General features: G+C 32.3%; 1 long non-coding RNA gene across 1 annotated transcript; it reads right to left on the bottom strand.

Moving 5' to 3' along the window:
- Positions 1 to 7,579: 7,579 nt before the first annotated feature.
- LOC129805397 (uncharacterized) lies at positions 7,580 to 10,312 on the bottom strand. Its single transcript, XR_008752090.1, has 2 exons — positions 9,419 to 10,312; positions 7,580 to 9,009 (listed from the first exon to the last, which is right to left on the bottom strand). It is a non-coding gene; the product is annotated as an uncharacterized LOC129805397 (long non-coding RNA).
- Positions 10,313 to 18,502: the final 8,190 nt, after the last annotated feature.

Below are 18,502 nucleotides of genomic sequence, written 5' to 3'. Positions count from 1 at the left end.
CAGAAGATTCAACACTTTAAGTTCAATTTTTTTCTGAAGAGAATTACATAAATTTTCTCCTTGACTCTTCTAGAATGTTACTGTTTAGTGAATATTCTTTAAATATAATTTGAAAACTTCTTAAATACAAGAAAAATACGCGAGTGTAAAACATATTAATCCAAATGGAATTACAAACAAGTTCGATCGATAACAAATTCGATGGTGAAAAGGTACACTTTTAATTTTTCTGAGAAATTAACAAATTAAAATTTGTGAATATGAATGGATTTTCTCTTTATTTCGAGCAAAATTAACTAAATAATCAAACTGTGATATAGAAAATATATAAATGTAATAATTTAGTACTGTATTTATCATGAAAACAATGACGTTTCCATTTGGAATAGAGTGAAATTTCCATTTGGAACAAGTTTTGAATTAGCTTAATTTACCCTATAACTTCTGCAACAAATTTCATTTATTTTACAATAAATGGCATTGATATATTCTTTAAAGTTATTTATCTTAATTGAGGAGCTCAGAACAAAAATCGCTATTTTAATAGGGAAATGCATAGTTTTTTTTGCTCCGAGCGCCTCAATTCAGGGAAAGTGAATTTCATACCAATTCCGTTACGTTTTTGAAAATATTGTTCAAATTTGGGGAGTGAGAAATGTCATCTATACCCTCCAAATGTTCAAATTTGAGGAACTCTACTGTACTTGGTAAGAGAAATGCGCATTTTAGAATATGTTGGCATGAGTAACAAGTGTATGGGTAAATAAAAAAAAATAAATTCAAGAAAAGTAAATCATTTACGTTTACTTTACCGATTCATGACCTTTCTAAAAATCTAAACTAAAGCAATTCATTTGAAAATTGAGCCCTCTGGAGTAATTGACCTATGATTTTCGAAAATTCAAAATGGCGAATTTTCTTTTCATAGGTACCTGTGGATACCTTTCCCTAGAGGTCGTCCTATGCTTGACCAAATGCAGTTCTATTTGAGAAATAATGGGTTGCTGTGCAGCTATCAGTCTGGTTATGGTAGGGGCCATAGTAAGGCGGTAGATCTCCTGAAGATCTTCATTTACTCAGCTTCATTATCGATTCCATTCCTCATTCTCTACTGCACCAGAAGCCCCGCAAACAATTTAGCTTCACATAATGCACCAGGCTCTGAATAAATTGGGAGGCCGCCACCGTCGCGGCCTTTCGAACCCGAAACTCTTTCGTTGCTGGACAACTATCATTGGCTCCTTACAGTAGTAATCTTTCGAAGAGACAAAGCCAAGCCAAATATTCGAAAATCTACCGGAAGCCTAAAACTGCAAGTTCATATACCCGCTGCTTTAGCGCTGATCGGACTGTTGGACTCACTCGTGTCCATATAGCCAATGCTCTGATTGTTCTTCCATTTCAATATTCGTCATCAATTTCAACAACAGTGTGCAAACATTTGTGGCAAAAAGTGAATTTTCGTGTAGTTTTGTGGAATTTCAGGATGAGAGAACGTTTGAATTGTAATTTTATTAAGATAAAATTAAGATCATGAACTTTCTCACTTTTGTGTAACTCGTCGGTTTAAACGTTCAAACTTCCATCGGGTTTTTAGGTAAGTTCTCTCTGATATACCTTCGAATTGGTAAAGGAAAAACCTCAACCGGAGAGAGTTCTCAAATCGGAAAGGTTATTGCTGAGCGAAAGGATTCAGGTCTAATGCTCTGATGCGGAATTAATGTGGGTTATCCAAGAGGTCTAAATGATGACCTAGTCGATAGGATTTCTGGGAGGGGGGGCACTTGTGAATGGTATTTAGCTTAGCCTAGACTTTACGGCAAGGCTACAGTGTGTGAACAATCAAAAACTGATGAATGAACTCGGTTTTCAATAAATTGTATGTTTGACAAGATGTTGCTCGCAAAATTGTAGTCTAAACTCTACATATTGCGCATAATCATGATGTTATGTTGGCTCGCAACATTTCATTCATTCATTCATTTTATTGTCATCTCTCTCATATCTATCTTATTACAAAATTTTTACAAACGTTTAGCTTAAGTAGTGGGCCAGGTCATAATAGAGAGAGAGAGAGAGAAAACCATCCGTCATGCCATAAAGGCAGTTCGACTGATGGTGGAAATTAAATGAATAATGTAATCTATATGCGCCAGCATATAGATTATAGCATTTTCTTGGACTTCGGACTTTACGACTATTCCAGTCCTTTATCCAAACTGAGACCCTTATTCTCTTGATAAGGGTTTGGCACGTACTTTACGTGTGGAATGGAACTCGATTTTGATACTGCCGGGACTTTTTTAAGTATATTAAACAGAGCAATAGCAACCCATAGTATATCCGATCATAAGTGCTTCAATCATATTTTCCCCAAAGACAAAGAAAATTCTCGAACAGATGATATAGGATCATTTGTGATCTTGAGTTATTAAGTTTATCTGTCGCCTAATATAAATAGATCGACTAGCATAACTTGCGGGATTGGTTGAGTGTGGATCATCTGAGAAATCTTGCCTTTTTGTTTCAAGACCGGTAGGTTTCGTTTTGAACTAGGCTCTCTGTTGGGCAAGGGAGAAGTATATAGCATTTTTTTGGAAGGGATTCTTACAGACTGGTAAATATGGAAAATATGCAAGCAAATTACACTAATTTCCAAAGATTCTCTCTAGACTAAAGAACAGATCATAAGCTATTTTTATAGAGGTAAATTTTTTAAAAACTTTTTTAAGAACTCATTGAAGATGAGGGTTTCTTCTACGATGAATTTCTCTTTGAATTGGATCTGTCACTCGCTCGCCATATGGTTTTGCCTTAATGTGACCCTCTCAGAATTAAGAATTGGAAGATTAGTTGTGCACGTGGCAATTGATTGTCGTCGATACATTTGCCACTGGATTACGTTTTCATGAGTCCATTTGCGGGAGGGTCGATGGGGTTGAGGACATAGTGTCATATGTCGCCTGTCATAAGGGGTTTGATTTATTATCTTCGTAGAAATTACGATGTGATGCGGAAAATGCGGAAGAGAAATGTATATTGCATTTAGTTAGTCTATTTGCTCATGCGATTATCCTATAAATTGGAAATTAAATTGTTAATGTGGTCATTTTTGGGATGTTGTTTGCTTTAATGAACATCTTACGCTCTACTTAATTCTCCATATTACCATTTTTTTTCATGCCATCGAGGGGATGAAGACTGTTTTCATCATTTATTATCCCACAGGAAAATTGAGTAATTTTTCTGCTTTTTTGCCTCGTCTCCATTTGATGTTCCCCATATTTTGTGGTGTGAAGTTTCGGAAGAGCTAGGAAAAAAAAGAGTCGGGAAGATGATGGGGAGATTTTCATACAATTTTTTTTTCTCTCTCTCGGATCTCGCCGGAATTGAGACTGATGGAGGAGGAGGAGTTGGGAGGAAAAGTCTGTCGTGAATGATCAAAAGTGAGCATTTTTGTGGGCAATTTTCTGACACGTGAAAATGTCATTTCCAATTTTGACGCTTCAATTAATTTGAATTGCACTCTTTCCATAATTTTTTTTTCGACGATATGTAACGTAAAAAAATCTCGGAAAAAATTTACGCAGAAGTTTGGCAAAAAATCATGGAAAAAGAAGCGTGGCGCCAAAATGCTGCAAATTCTGAATTCTGTACTGAACCACTTTCGATAGCTTTTCTAATCAATCTGCGGTGAATGACGGCGGTTTTCTGCGGATTCTTCTCTGGCGATGCGAAATGAAGGTAAATATTTTACATCAATTCACATCCAATAAACAATTGAGGTTTTGCCATCAATTACATTACATATTATGTATCGGCGGAATTGCTACTGATGCAGGAATTTTGCAATTTATGCGGATGAGTCTTTTCCTGACTCATTCTCTTTAGATGGATTATAAATGAGTGTCTCTACAATTCTGAGGATCGGCATACAAAAATAAAATTCTCACGCAGATTTGCGGACAGTGAGATAAGAAATTTCATTTAGGGGTGTTATATTAGTAATACCTTTTTATATTCAGAAAAAGATATTTAAAAAGAAAAAAAATAAGAGAAACGATTTTATTTATTAAAGTTCAATTCTAAATAAATTGCGAACCTCATCAAAGGAAACAACATTATTGGATGAGGGGCAGTTTTGCTCATGGGTTTCCAATAGAACTTCAAGATTTCTTTAAAAAAAAAAAAGATGAAATCCGATTTAAAATTCATAATGCCCTTTGGATTGCAATAGATCTAATTAAAAATCATAATTCTTAAATTTCATTGGTCTGTGAAGGAAATTTTAATTTATTTTATTGGCAGAATGCCTGAAATTTCCCCAGCAATGGACAATTTGAAACAAAAATAGAACAGTTTCCAAAAAAAAAATCAAACTTCATACATTATGTAAATTAGACTACCAAAATGGATCAAATAGTTCTATTAATCATTATTATACATTAAAATCAATTGAAAAAACATAAGCTAGGTTTTAATTCCACAGAATTTTATTATTACTTGTTTACAAAATAAAGAATAAACAATAAACAATTCTCCATTATGACCAGCGCACAATAACTTTTGTTTGTAAACATGTTTTCAAAATTTCCCATGAGAATGAGCGAGATGACTAGATCTAGATCTCACTCCCTCTCATTGAAATGTCAAAAACATGTTTACAAAACAAAAGTTATTGTGCGTTGGGCATTATGCTCAGCGCATAACTTTTGTTTTGTAAACATGTTTTTGACATTTCAGTGAGAGTGAATGAAATGTAGATCTAGTTATCTCGCTCACTCTCACAGAAGATTTTGAAAACATGTTTACAAACAAAAAAGTTATTGTGCGTTGGTCATTATGCTCAACGCACAATAACTCTTGTTTGTAAACATGTTTTCAAAATTTCCTATGAAAGTGAGCGAGATGACTAGATTTATGTTTCATTCACTCTCATTGAAATGTCAAAAACATGTTCACTAAACAAAAGTTATTGTGCGTTGGTCATTTAGTAGCTCTATTTTTCAAATTTTATGTAAAAATAAATTGTTGTGAAGATGAAACTCATCTAATATTATTTTGACTTAGAATTTGATTTTTTTACTAGAATTTTAAAAATAAAACTTTGTAGTGCTAAAATATTAAAACTAGTGATAAGCCTAGATTAGCTTATTGTGAAGCTAATCTTCCTTCGAAGGCATGAACTTTCAAAAGAAGAGCACTTTCCCTGTTTAATTTTACCAATTTCTCCAAAAACTAAAGAATTTTGCGGAGAAATACTGAAAGAAATGAAGATATTTTTCTACAAAACCTAATTTAAAAATTTTTCTTTTAAGATTTTTTTTCAACTATTTTCTGCCTCTCTAAAGGACCATTTTTATTTTTTCATATTTTTTTCTTATTTATTGGTAAATTTATTTCAGTTTTTTTCAACTCATCTAATTGCCCATTATATTTCCTCGCAAGGCAGCAATGATCTGAAAATAACAACAAAAAAACATAAATATCATTGTTTATCTATTTAACAATGATCTTTAACTTATAGTCCTTGTCCTTCTCATTGTCTTTATCAAATTTGAGGAAATCTTTTACAGATTTTTTGGCTTGAAAATATGCTCTCTCTAATTTCCTTTTCTGCATCAAAACACTTCGATATTCCTTCTCAAATTCCTCAAATTCTTGTAGAATATTATCTACATTCATCTCTGATCTTTTTAGAACAAATGCTTAGCACTGACTGATTTCTGAAATCAAGCGTAGGGGGTATTTATACATAACATAGCGGGGAATAGGACCAGTAGGACTATATTGAAAACGCTATTTTTCACATACACTGGTAAAAATAAAAGGGTCAAATTGACCCTTTTCCAAAGGATGGATCATATTTGACTCTTTGAAAGGGTCACCAGGAACCCTTCGAAAGGGTCACGGTTTTGACATCTATTTAATTCCGGAATAAACGAATAAAAAAACAATGAAAAAGTGATCTTTGGTGTTCGCTCAGATGAGAGAAATATGATATCAGTAATAAGTTTACAATAAAACATGATTATTCGTGATAAATGTGCATACAAAATTTCAAGAGATACAAAAGTGAACCTTTCAAAGGGTCAAATACGATCCATCCTTTTGAAAAGGGTCAATTTGACCCTTTTATTTTTACCAGTGTATTTTAAAGGAATCTTGAACTTAGGTATAATTAGATCCAGAATTGTTTTGTATATTTAAATTATATTAGCTAAATATCTGGGCTTTAGCTAATATAATTAAATACACGAAACAATTCTGAATATAATACTATACGCTGAAAATATATATTTTTATAATTATAAACTCTAATTTAATTTATTTTAATTTTACCTTTTAGGACTTGAAGCAAAATTTTAAAACAATCTTAGAATTTACCCAGATTTAGTTGTGATACTATCAATTAATCAATATATTTTTGTTCATTCCGAAAATTACAAATGTCCTCTTATAGTCCACTGGAGTAAAAGGAGCAAATGTCAACCGGAATACGCAGTATTCTGCAGGAGCACGTAGTATTCCTGACAACCCAGTTTTGAAGTTAAGACTTTGACAATAACTATGTAATTAAAGTATCGTAGATGAGAGTGACTTTGCCCTTATGGTCTCTACACACATTGGGAGCAATTTTTGTCAAAAATTGCTTTTTTTATGAAAATTACCTGCAGTTATGTAGGTAGAAACGTTAAAATTCTGTCAAAAATGCAATTTTTGACGAAAATTGCTCCCAACACTCAAAAAAATCCACGGTTAAATGGGTATGTAAAACAGGGTTTGTCTATCAAACTGATGCCAAACCCTGTTTCAACCTAAACGTGGCAAGGTTTGACGTACAAGTATTTTTTAAACCCTGTTTCAACCAAACCCTGAAAAGGTAGAAAGTCAAATCCTGTTATGGATATTGATTAACCTTGCCGTCAGTAAACCTTGGCAGGAATGAAGACCAATTCTCGTCACGATTATATTTTAAACCCTGTTTTCGTCAAACCCTGGCAAGAGTAAACCATAATCCTTGTCAGGGGTATATTTTAAAACCTTTTCTCAGTAAACCTTGGCAAGAATGAAGACCAATCCTCGCCATGTTTATACCTTAAACCCTGTTTCGTCAAACCCTGGAAGGAGTATGGCTTAACCCGTAACACGGGTTATACTCAATCCTTGTTTCCATCAACCCCTGGCAAGCGGAAAAACAACCCTTGTCATGAGTTTATTCAAATCTCGCCTCTTTCAACCCCTGGATGACTATTTTTAACCCTTGTTAAGATTAAAATCAAATTTACTTGGAAAATAATTAAATAAAACTAGAAATTCTTATCATAATATTTTGCATCACTAAGGAAATAAAAAGTAACGGCTAGAATAAAAAATTTATACTTTAGTCGTTATTTTCTTATTTTCTCAGTGAAGAAAAATATTATAAAAGGAATTTCTAAGCCTTATTTAATTGTTTTACATGTAAATTTGACTTAAATTCTAACAAAGATTGAAAAATGATCTCCAAGAAGTTTACTTAAGTGAGATTTGAATTTCTCATAGACATACATCAGTGTAGAAGTATAAAAAATTATAATTAGGTTAAGTAAACATTTAGAATTTATTACAATAAAATGGTACTTCTTTCTCTAACAATATATCATAATAATTCCTTATTTTACTATTAAATAATTACAATTTAACACAAATATAAGAATTTATAACTCCTAGTTATTTCATTACTTTAAACTTTATTATATTATTGTTTTTTAAGGTATCGTAAAAATATCTGTTATTTAAAGCTTTTTTAAACAATATTGGCAAAAACTAGGGAGTAAATTTTACAACAGCATGAGAAGTTATTTTCAAAATAATTAAGCAAAAACTTAGGAAAATTCATCAAGAAAAATTGACAGTATTTGTTTATCTATATATTCGTTTTCAATATTTAATCTTATCTCAATGAAAAATAAATAAATATATCTAGATTACCTTAACAGCTTTATGGCGTCTACACACTAGTAGAATTTTTTTTTAAATGCCTTTTTTAAAAAATTCTGACGTTTCTACCTACAAGGATATGGGAAATTTGCTTTAAAAAGGCATTTTTAAAAAAAATTCTACTAGTGTGTATACGCCAGCATGGCGTATACACCCTAGTAGAAATTTTTTGTAGTATTGCGACTTTAAAAAAAATATATACATATTCTTTGATAACAAAGTACAACATGTGAAGAATATTTTCTCATTTCAAACTTCAAGCCAGTGAGAAACTTTAGGATAGAGCCTTTACAAATTTATTTAAAGCCAATTGAGAAGCATCAACTGTAAAAGCTCTTTTTAAAATCTCAATTTGTGAGATTTATATGCAAAATTTTTCGAAAACTAATGCATCAATTTCATCGAAAATTTGCATACTTCTAGAGTTGATTGTTTAAAACTTAAACAAGGATTTGTTTTTTTTTCCTTGGTCATACCTTATTTTGCACGGCGAAATGTAGTGTAAAATACGCCATTTTTTCTTGTAAAAAATGCTATTGAAAACAAATTTCATGTTTTTAAACTTTCGTTGAAATATAACTTTTACTCAACTGCTAACAGCAAATATTTAGTTTACTGACTTCAGAGAAAAATTATGTGAGTTATGTCTCCGAAAATCATTTTAAAAGATCAACCTCTTAAAATTTGTAAATGAAAATTTTAGAAAATATTGTTCTAATGTTGTACTTTTATGTTTCAGAGTAGGATTTGAAGAAATATTCTTTATTATATTTAAAAAAAAATTAAAGAGGGCATATTTTTTGGTTTCTCAAACCTACGTAATTCCTAAAAATTAATCAATTCTGCTTCAGCCTGCACCACTTCAAAGGATGTGTAAGAGGTTAGGACGGTGGCAATTATTTTATTTTGCACTTTCCACTGCTCCCTGGCGTGCTTCTGCTCTCTCCTCTTGAAATTTTAGGTAGAATTTCCATGTTTCAGTATGATCCTCTCGTTCGAACTTCTGCAAATCTGGAGTTCCGACATCTAAGAAAAAATGGTAACATAAACTAAAATTACAAAATTTATCTTAACCGTTTAGACATGTAGATAGATAGATAGATAGATAGATAGTTGTTTATTCATTAGCAATAAATGAGGCTAAATCCCATGGAAAATAGAAAACGTATAAAACGGTTAACTCGAGATTAAAAAAAGAAGTTAAAACGTAATCTTGACACAGTTTAAAATTTAAAAGTCTTTAGAATATTTTGTGGTGAACAGCATTTCACATTTTTTTCACTAAAATCATGAGAAATTTTATCGATTTTTTTTTTAGAAAATAAAGATAAAGATAAGAAAATAATAATTTTTAAAAGTTCGTGAAAATCCCGTTAAAAATACAGAAAACGCCGCACTTTAACTTTGGATGCGCACACTTTGCACCAATACTAACCGTGGCAAGGATGAAAATCAACCCTTGAGAGATTAAAACACTTAAGGTTAACTCAAGGTTAAAACAGGGGTAAAATCCTAATCTTGACACGGTTTAAAATTTAGGCGTACGGAAAATCCTCAGTGAACAGCATTTTCACGCTTTTTCCACTAACACCTTCAAAAATTTCACCGATATTTTTTATGAAAATTAATTTTTCACTGTTTATTTAGGCATTGATGGTGGAAAATTGGGATAAATTCTGTGAAAACTTGAGGAAACGCCGCACAATGGCTTTAGACGCGCACACATTGCACCAATACTAACCGTGGCAAGGATGAAAATCAACCCTTGAGAGATTAAAACACTTAAGGTTAACTCAAGGTTAAAACAGGGGTAAAATCCTAATCTTGACACGGTTTAAAATTTAGGCGTACGGAAAATCCTCAGTGAACAGCATTTTCACGCTTTTTCCACTAACACCTTCAAAAATTTCACCGATATTTTTTATGAAAATTAATTTTTCACTGTTTATTTAGGCATTGATGGTGGAAAATTGGGATAAATTCTGTGAAAACTTGAGGAAACGCCGCACAATGGCTTTAGACGCGCACACATTGCACCAATACTAACCGTGGCAAGGATGAAAATCAACCCTTGAGAGATTAAAACACGGTTAACTCAAGGTTAAAACAGGGGTAAAATCCTAATCTTGACAGGGTTTAAAATTTAGGCGTGCGGATAATCCTCAGTGAACAGAATTTTCACGCTTTTTCCACTAAAATCTTCAAGAATTTCACCGAGATTTTTTTAGAAAGTATATTGCTCACCATTTATTTACACATTTACGGTAAAATTGACCCTAAATTCAGTGAAAATCTCATGAAAAAGAGAGAAAACTCCGCACTTTGATTCTTGACGTTTGGTTACAAACTTGAAAAAAAAATTAAGCACCACTTACCACAGAACTTTTCACAATTTACTCTTCTTGTCGCTGATATGTCCCTGGGTGGTCACTGGGGGCTCATATTGAGCCCCAATCCCCGAAATGTCAACGCAAATGCCTCCATTCTTTGAGGCACACTGAACACTAAACACCATTTTTCTCTTACAGATTCCACTTGACAAGTTTGCACGAGAAACCCTTAAATGCATTAAGAATCTCGCCATGATAAAAATTTAAAACCATTCAAACCTTGCGCAAGATTTAAACCGATGTGTTAAGGTTAATAGTGAAATCCTTCACTAAAAAAAGGAGTTAAAATTGCTGAAACAGGGTTAACTCATGTTTACAGTTTAAAACCTTTTTAAAATTAAACCGTGACTAACCCTGTTTATAGTCGATTTTAAACCTTGCCTCAAATAAGCTCTTTTTTGAGTGAATGTGTAGCGGCCTTTAGGGGGTAACTTCGCCACCCTGCTGTTCGTAAGCTTTTCTTTAATTCTAGCACTTAAAAATAGTCTATACCGATACGAATTAGTAGATAGGATCGACGAAGACCACTTTTAAGTGCTTAAATTAAAAGTATGACAAAGTCACCCTCATCTACGGTAAAGATTATTTAATTAATTTTACACTATCACATGCTTCTTAAATCTCTTTCTCGATGAACCTTTTCTATTCTCAAAGAATTTTTATAACATAAAACTTTTCCAGCCCTGCTGAAGATCGAATATTGTTCAATTTATGCTTCTGTTGTGCAAAAATAAATGGAATTTGTGATGGAATGAGGAGAATAAAGATTGATAATGGAAAAATTCCCTACTAATTCAACCACAAATCGATTTGGCCTCTCGTTGCACTCTTACGCGCAGGATATCTGAGGCTTAAAAATTAACCATCGTCCTCCGGGTGGATGATGTGATTTTAATTTTGGTGGCAAATTGCAATACAAAATGCAAATTATTTGCCTGTTGCATTCGCTACCGGTATTTGCAATTTCTTGCCCCCCTGTGCTCACTATTTTGCATTATAAATCCCAAATTGTTGGATATTGCGGTTTTGATGGAGATCAAGTGATTTGATCTCGGTTGTCGTGAGACTTGAAGGAGGAACAATTCCATCTTCCAAGAGAGCCAAAGCCAATTTCTGTGGCGTGTTATTTTGTGTGAAAAATACACCGCCAGAGGAGAATTGCCCAATTCGCCCTGATTGAAGTTCATTTTGCAAATTGGAGCTCATTGTAATTAAATCAATTAGCATCAGAGACATGATAACCTAAATTTAAATACACATAGTGAAAGAGTGAGTACACGTTAGTAATTTTAATTATTTAATTAGTCAATTCTCCCATCAATGTGTCTTAATTGTGTAATAATTGGTTGAGTGCAGTTTTCTTCAGGTAGATACAAAAATATTACGCCAGAATTTGTATTATTTTTGCCCAAGATGAATAATAAAAAAAAAATACAAAAGAGAAAAGCCCTATTCCGCTATCGAATGGAGACTCTTCTTCAGTTGGTGCAACTTGTACTATCGCGTTCAACAATGAAAATTCTGCACAGCATAATTGTTTTAAAACTGAAAACAATTAATAATAAACATATTTTCACACATTATGGTTTCGTGTTTGGCGCGAGAGCAAACTTATAAAGTGGTTTTGTGTTATAAAATAAAAGAGGATTAAATAATATTTTTAAACAGATGAACAAGAAGTGCAACGAGGAAATGTGGATGAGTATCTTGATGCCCAAGAGAAAGAGAAGATTGCCTTTCTTATGTGAAATTACACCTAATGTCTTGATTTCTTCACACAATACCAGAAAAAAAATCACACTATTTATGGTGGATTTTTGTTCTGTGAAATTAGTCATGTTTCATTAATAATTTTCCTCAAAAGATTATCAGTTTTTATTATAAGTTATTACACTCTAAAGAAATGTCTTGTAGACTGCAAGTTTAATAATAATTTCGAAAAGTAATGAAGAAAAACCTTTTAATTTGTCTTTTAGTGCAGCATTTACTGCTAACTGCAAATGGACTAAAAATTAAGGAAAATATTTGACTTAGGCAATATTTATTAGTATTAAATTTTTAAAATAGAAATAATTAAGTAAAGACTAGCTGAAGTCTGAGTTGACAGCTGGTTTGATAGTAAATCCTCATAAATTAAAAAAATATTAAATACTTCTACTTTTATATTCCTATTCTTCATTTTGTTCGAAAATTGACACATCCATGTTGCAAATTAATGCCCATGAAATTTTTGACAATTTTTAGTCAATTTGTTTTCATTATCGATTTTTCAAACAAATTTGTTCAATTTAAAGCTTGAGGAATTGAAATTGAGAACAGTTGCCAGCGCCACCCACGGAAGAAAATAGTGCCTTCACGTGGAGAAAAGGTTGTAATGTCATTAAATTTTTGATAATTTATTTATTTTTTTTTAACCTTTTAAGGACGAGGACTTTTACATGCATTAAAACAATATATTTTCTTTGAAATTCCAATAGACTTAAAAAACGGTCAAAATTACTGCTTAACCCATTCCTTACCATGGTATTATACATCATACGCAAATTGAGTGATTTTAGATTATTTATTCCAGGGCAATTGATATTCGAGTTTCTGTCGGGAATGGATTTTTAGTAACTTTAGTCCTTCAATTACTTGGAAAAAAATAGCCCGACAGAGATGGGAATATATTTTGTTGTTCATTTCTCACTTCACATGAAGTCATGCAAAAATTTTGCTCAAAATGGCGGACGGAAAATGCGACATCCCGTCGAATTTGCTAAAATTGGCCTCTTTCCTCTGTCCTGATTTGAATTCTATTTGCCAATTTGTGTTCTTGGATAGTTACTCTATCTAAATCAATAGAGTTTTCAATGAATTAATGAACAGAATTTAAATTCAGTGACCGTTAAGACGCGTGTTTGAGAGCGGCTCCCCGTGCCCCCATAATGAATAAAAATTATTTCTTTTCAAAAAAATCATCTATTAACCTATAGGAAACTAATCCCAAAATATGAACATTCTATCTCAAGTATTTCTGGTACATTGACTGAATGGGTTAATTAATTAATATTAATACATCAAATAACAATATGAAGTTTTATTGCTTAATTTAAACTTTTATTTCATATTACTTCATATTTTAGTTAGTTTGCGGTTTTAAAGAGATATCCCTTAAAATTTGTTTAAAATTTATACACAAAAATTGCACTGTTTTCCTTAAGTACAAAAAAATATCTCCCTTCACGAACTCTTAGTTCTGTTACAAAATCGAAATTTAACCTACAATGAATGATATAAAAAATAATACTAATTGGAGGAAGAGAGAGAGACACTGCACCGCAGAAGGAAAATGATACGCGCAAACCTTCTTAAAAATATTCAATTGCATAGTATGCAATTTAGTGAAATGCATCAATTTGTATTTTGCATTTTAAACTTGTTTGCGGAAACCATAATCGGCAATGACAGCGAAAGACCTCTGGGGATTTTCTTTATGATGATGGCTCTCGTTCGCGATCACGACGATCAGCCCCGGAGAAGTTCACCATAGTGCAAATCAACATTAAACTTGAATTTAGCATAAGTGTCAATTAACACAAAAAGTGGTGATCGTCGATTGGGGGTTGAATATCTTGGTGGCCGCAGGGTTGATTCTTGACCACGCACTCAAACTTCCATTTTATGAAATGCAACAAAGACTGCTTTTCCTTGCACAATTCCGCAAATCTTCAATTGTCGATCCCTTGAAGCAAAATATTTTTCGCACTCAAAATCACTGGTAAAGTACAGTGATTTGCAGAAAGTCATGAACGTTTTAACTTAATCATTTAAAAGAATATTGCACGCTCAAAATAATTTTAAAGAGAGTTACATATATTCATTAAATATCCGAGATGTAATTAAAAATTGCCCTAGAAATGTTATTGTAGAAAATCTCAACTAGAAAAGATCAATAGAGAGGGGGCCTCAGTCTAAATCCCGAAGACCAAAATCCCGAATTCATAAAAGGAATTCTAAGGGCTTTGCGTAAATTTCGTTTTACTTAATCCTTTTCTGCCAAATTTTAGAAGTTAAATATTCTCAAGGATCAGTCTGAGCCTATTTAGGATCTTTAGGGAAAGCTGAAGTAGATCCGTTAAAATCATAGATATTGAAGATAATCATAATCCCTTTAAACCCCTTAAGGATCAGCAGTTACTCAAAAAGAAATCATTTTATTCGACTTCCTCTACAGACCAAATTATTATTTATTTATCTATTTATTTATTTTAATGTACCGTTATGGGCATATACTATTATGGCCATTTTTGTACATTTTCAGTTCACAAACTTTGTTTATTTGTTTTTGTTTTTCTTTTTCGTTCACCAGTAATATTGACACTTAAAGGGTTAACCGGTAACGATCAAATCAGGATTTCAAAAAAAATCAATTTTCAAAAAAAATAAATAAATAAAAATTAGGCGGTATAATTTTTACTCTTTACCATTTATCTAGGTTAAATTAACCCTCTAACGGTGTTTTCTTTAATATGCGCAAAAAAGTTCTAAAACAATGTTTTCTAGGATAATTATGATCCAATAAAGTCAAAAAAAACCATCCATTCTTCATTATCTCTTTTAGTTTGCTTTTAAAATTCACATTTTTACTTTTTTCAATTTTTTAAACAAAATATACAAAGTAGAATGACATATCTTTCAGTAAAAAATAAATTTATTTTAGTCATATAACTTTAAATCGGTATTTTTATGGAAATTCGAAATGAGTTTTTTTTTTGCACAAATATTTTTTGTTGCTTTTTCTCTCACCTGTCACACAAAACTGGGAATAGCAACAAAACGAAGAGTCAAAATGAGTTCAAACTTTCAAGAGATGTTTATAAGACTATTACCGAGGACACTATAGCACTTTTAAATGAATAAAACCTTTATTGTCGCTGTAAATGTGATTTTTGTGAAGACCGCCTGGAGGCGGTCTTACCCGTTAGAGGGTTAATATTACAGACCGATTAAAAAAACAAACACTAAAACAATGTCAATCGATTAATTTGACAATATTAAAATTCTACTCAAAATATCCTTTTGGGGTGAGATTAAGCATTTTACCAAGATGCAATTTTGAGCCAATAGGGTAAGGGCTCATAATTTTGGACAGTGTGCTTATAAGCATCGAAGTTCCAAGTTTGAAGTGCGATATTTTCTATACTAATTGACATTTCTTGTTACTCTCTTTTCAGAAGGGTTGTTTAGAAACTTAGCAAGGGTTTATTGTTTTTGTTTTTACTAAAATTAGTTTTAATACGTTTAAAAATGAATTGATATGTAGAGGGGAATTTGACTCTTATTTTGGACAACTTGTTTATTAATTTGGCCAACTTGGCTGTAAATTTGGACAGCTAATCCGCCTCAACAGGATGCCCATTGTTCTTCATTTGATGAACCAATCTTACCAAGTCCTCTTCCTGTTCATGTAAGGGAAACGTAGAATGTCACAGAAGTCCGGAAACTTTCCATATCATTCATTAAAGTGAGTTGACTTCGATACTCCAAGTACGTGCGGATTCGCTCATTCCCTGCCCTTTCCGGGAGCCTTTCAAGGCATTTCTCGCTGCATCTCTTTCATAGAGATGATGCTCCTTTGTTTCTCCAGGCATTTGTCCAACCTAGTCATCACAAAAGTTAAAACTTCACGAAATTTCGTGAGAAAAACACCTGTCCAAAATAAGAACCATCACCTCACTGGTGAATGTCTTAAAAAATTTCCCATTTTTCACACGAAAAATATAATTCACAAGGCAAATCTCACTTCAGGTCAAATGTACAAATCACCAGTAACGTGAATCAACACAATATTCAATGAATATTCAATAATATCACTCAAAAACAGCGAACAAACTTTGTTAGTACTTCACCAAAACTAAATAAGACTGAAGTAAGCCACGAAGTTGTGTCATATTTCTCGTAAGCAATTGCTCACACTGAATTTTCAACAAAGCAATTTCAACTCAAATCATATTCAAATTTTAACGTATTTAGTGTTAAAATCTTCCAAAAAGAACAAATATTTAGATAGAATTCATTATTCATCAAATATTGGTATAAAAATCCATTATTTTAATCAATTTATTTTTAGTGTCCAATTTTATCCTCAAAGTGTCCAAAATAAGAAACTGGACAAAATTATGAGCCTTTCCCCTATACAATATTTAATCTTTTCCAAAAACTGCAAGGCTTTTTTTGCTGTTATTAATTGTAAGTTTTATCCATCTTTAAATTTGTGCTCATTAGAGAGTTGCGAAAAATACTTTAGGCAAAATTTGAGTTCGATCTGAGAACATGAGATTATGTGAGGATTATTGTAAATCTTGTAGGCGAATTGTAAAGAGTCTGACTAAAATAAATTCGAAAGCTAGTTATGTTTATCAATATTTAACTATTATTTGAAATGTTTGAAATAACCAGGCTATGAATGAATTAACTATATATTTGAGGAACAAGTGGATTATCGGGGACCAAAAAAATCAAGATAATTTTTTCTGACTAAGAAGAAATAACTTAAGTAATATATGAAAAAAATATTATAGATGTGAATCTATAAACGTATATATAAACGAACCGGTATAAACGAATATTTTATACCGGTAAATTATCTGAAGATTATTTCCTTGAATTTAAGCATTTAAGATAAAATTAAATATGGCAAAAAATAAAATAACTATAAAAGAAGTCTACTGACTGCAGGAATCTGCATTAGAATATCCTGTCGCACTCTGTTTCCTTTGCCAATTTGAGCTAGTTCTTTGTTATTCTAATGTCGTGATTCTTTGGTATGTGACTGTATTATTTTCAATGATGATCCACAATTTAATGCGTCTGCTCATATCACGTCATGTCTTCTCGCTTTTGCACTCACCTACAATGAAACTGGGTTTAAGTGGGTTTTTGTACGCAAAATACACATTTCTGTGCCATTCACAATATGGAAGCAATTGCATAAATTCACTATGCACTTTTTCTTCTCACTCCTTCAACCGAGTAAATGAAATTTTGCTTTAAAATGAACTAATTAACTCCATTAAGTGAATTCTCGGTGTATAAAGTGCAGCAAGAAAACAACAAAAAAAAAAGTGGAGAAAGAGTAATATAGGTAGAATGCGATGAGCACACTTCCTTGTGTATATTTTCACTATTATCGAAGACTCTGGTGTATTACAATTTTTGAGGTGGAAGGAGAAAAGTAGAGCAGGAAGTGCCATGGTATACAAAAAAAATCAAAAGAAGAAAATATAACACAAAATTAATTTATTGTTTTAGTGTGCAGGTTCACACTTCTCGAAGGAGGTGAAATGCTATAATTTTATCGCATAGAAAATTGAAAAAGAATTTCCTACCTAATTACGAATTACGAAATAGACTAATTAATCATGTAATAATGGAGAAAATGGGATACAAGTTGAATTAATTAATTGTATTGTTTAGGCGGGAAATTAATTTCTTACATGCGCGATTGATTTTCAGATGGGAGAGAGGAAGAAGTCTCTCGATCGTCTCGCGATCACTATGCTATGGGAAACTTGGGTGGTCCTTTGATGGTGATGATCGTGTGTCATCCTCGGAGTATCACACGTTCCTACACAATTAAATTTGATATCACTTTAGAACACTATCCGATACACGAAAAAAAAATAGTGATCAAGTCTCGGATCACCCCAAAAATAAAAGTCACGAAACATAGAAAAAAATCACGAGATACTCATTATAAGTCATCGACAGTATTATGTGGATAAAAAAAGTTTCATTAGGGGGAGGAAAAGGTGTGCAGAAAGAGATGCTGAGGAATTTCCAGTGAAATGAGATCTCAGTTATTTCATAAGAAGAAGGAAATGCAAATTATTGAAGGAAAATAATTGAGAGAAATTTTATCTCTCCTCTCTTATGATGATCACACGGTAAATACGTTTAAGTGTCGATCCCATCAACCATTTATGAACCATGTAGAAGCTGTATTGTAATTAAAACCACACACTGGATAATTCTTTCATCTTGTCATTTGGTTTTGCAACCGCATTTTTCTTTATTTTCCCCCTCATTTTAACCATTTTGTAATTTGATAAGTTCACAAGAGTGTTGAAGACTCATTGATAAATTCC

This window comes from Phlebotomus papatasi, chromosome 3 (genome assembly GCF_024763615.1).
Source record: "Phlebotomus papatasi isolate M1 chromosome 3, Ppap_2.1, whole genome shotgun sequence".
NCBI lineage: Eukaryota > Metazoa > Arthropoda > Insecta > Diptera > Psychodidae > Phlebotomus > Phlebotomus papatasi.
Note: the sequence above shows the minus strand (reverse complement) of the source record. Positions and strands in the feature narration are given on the sequence as shown.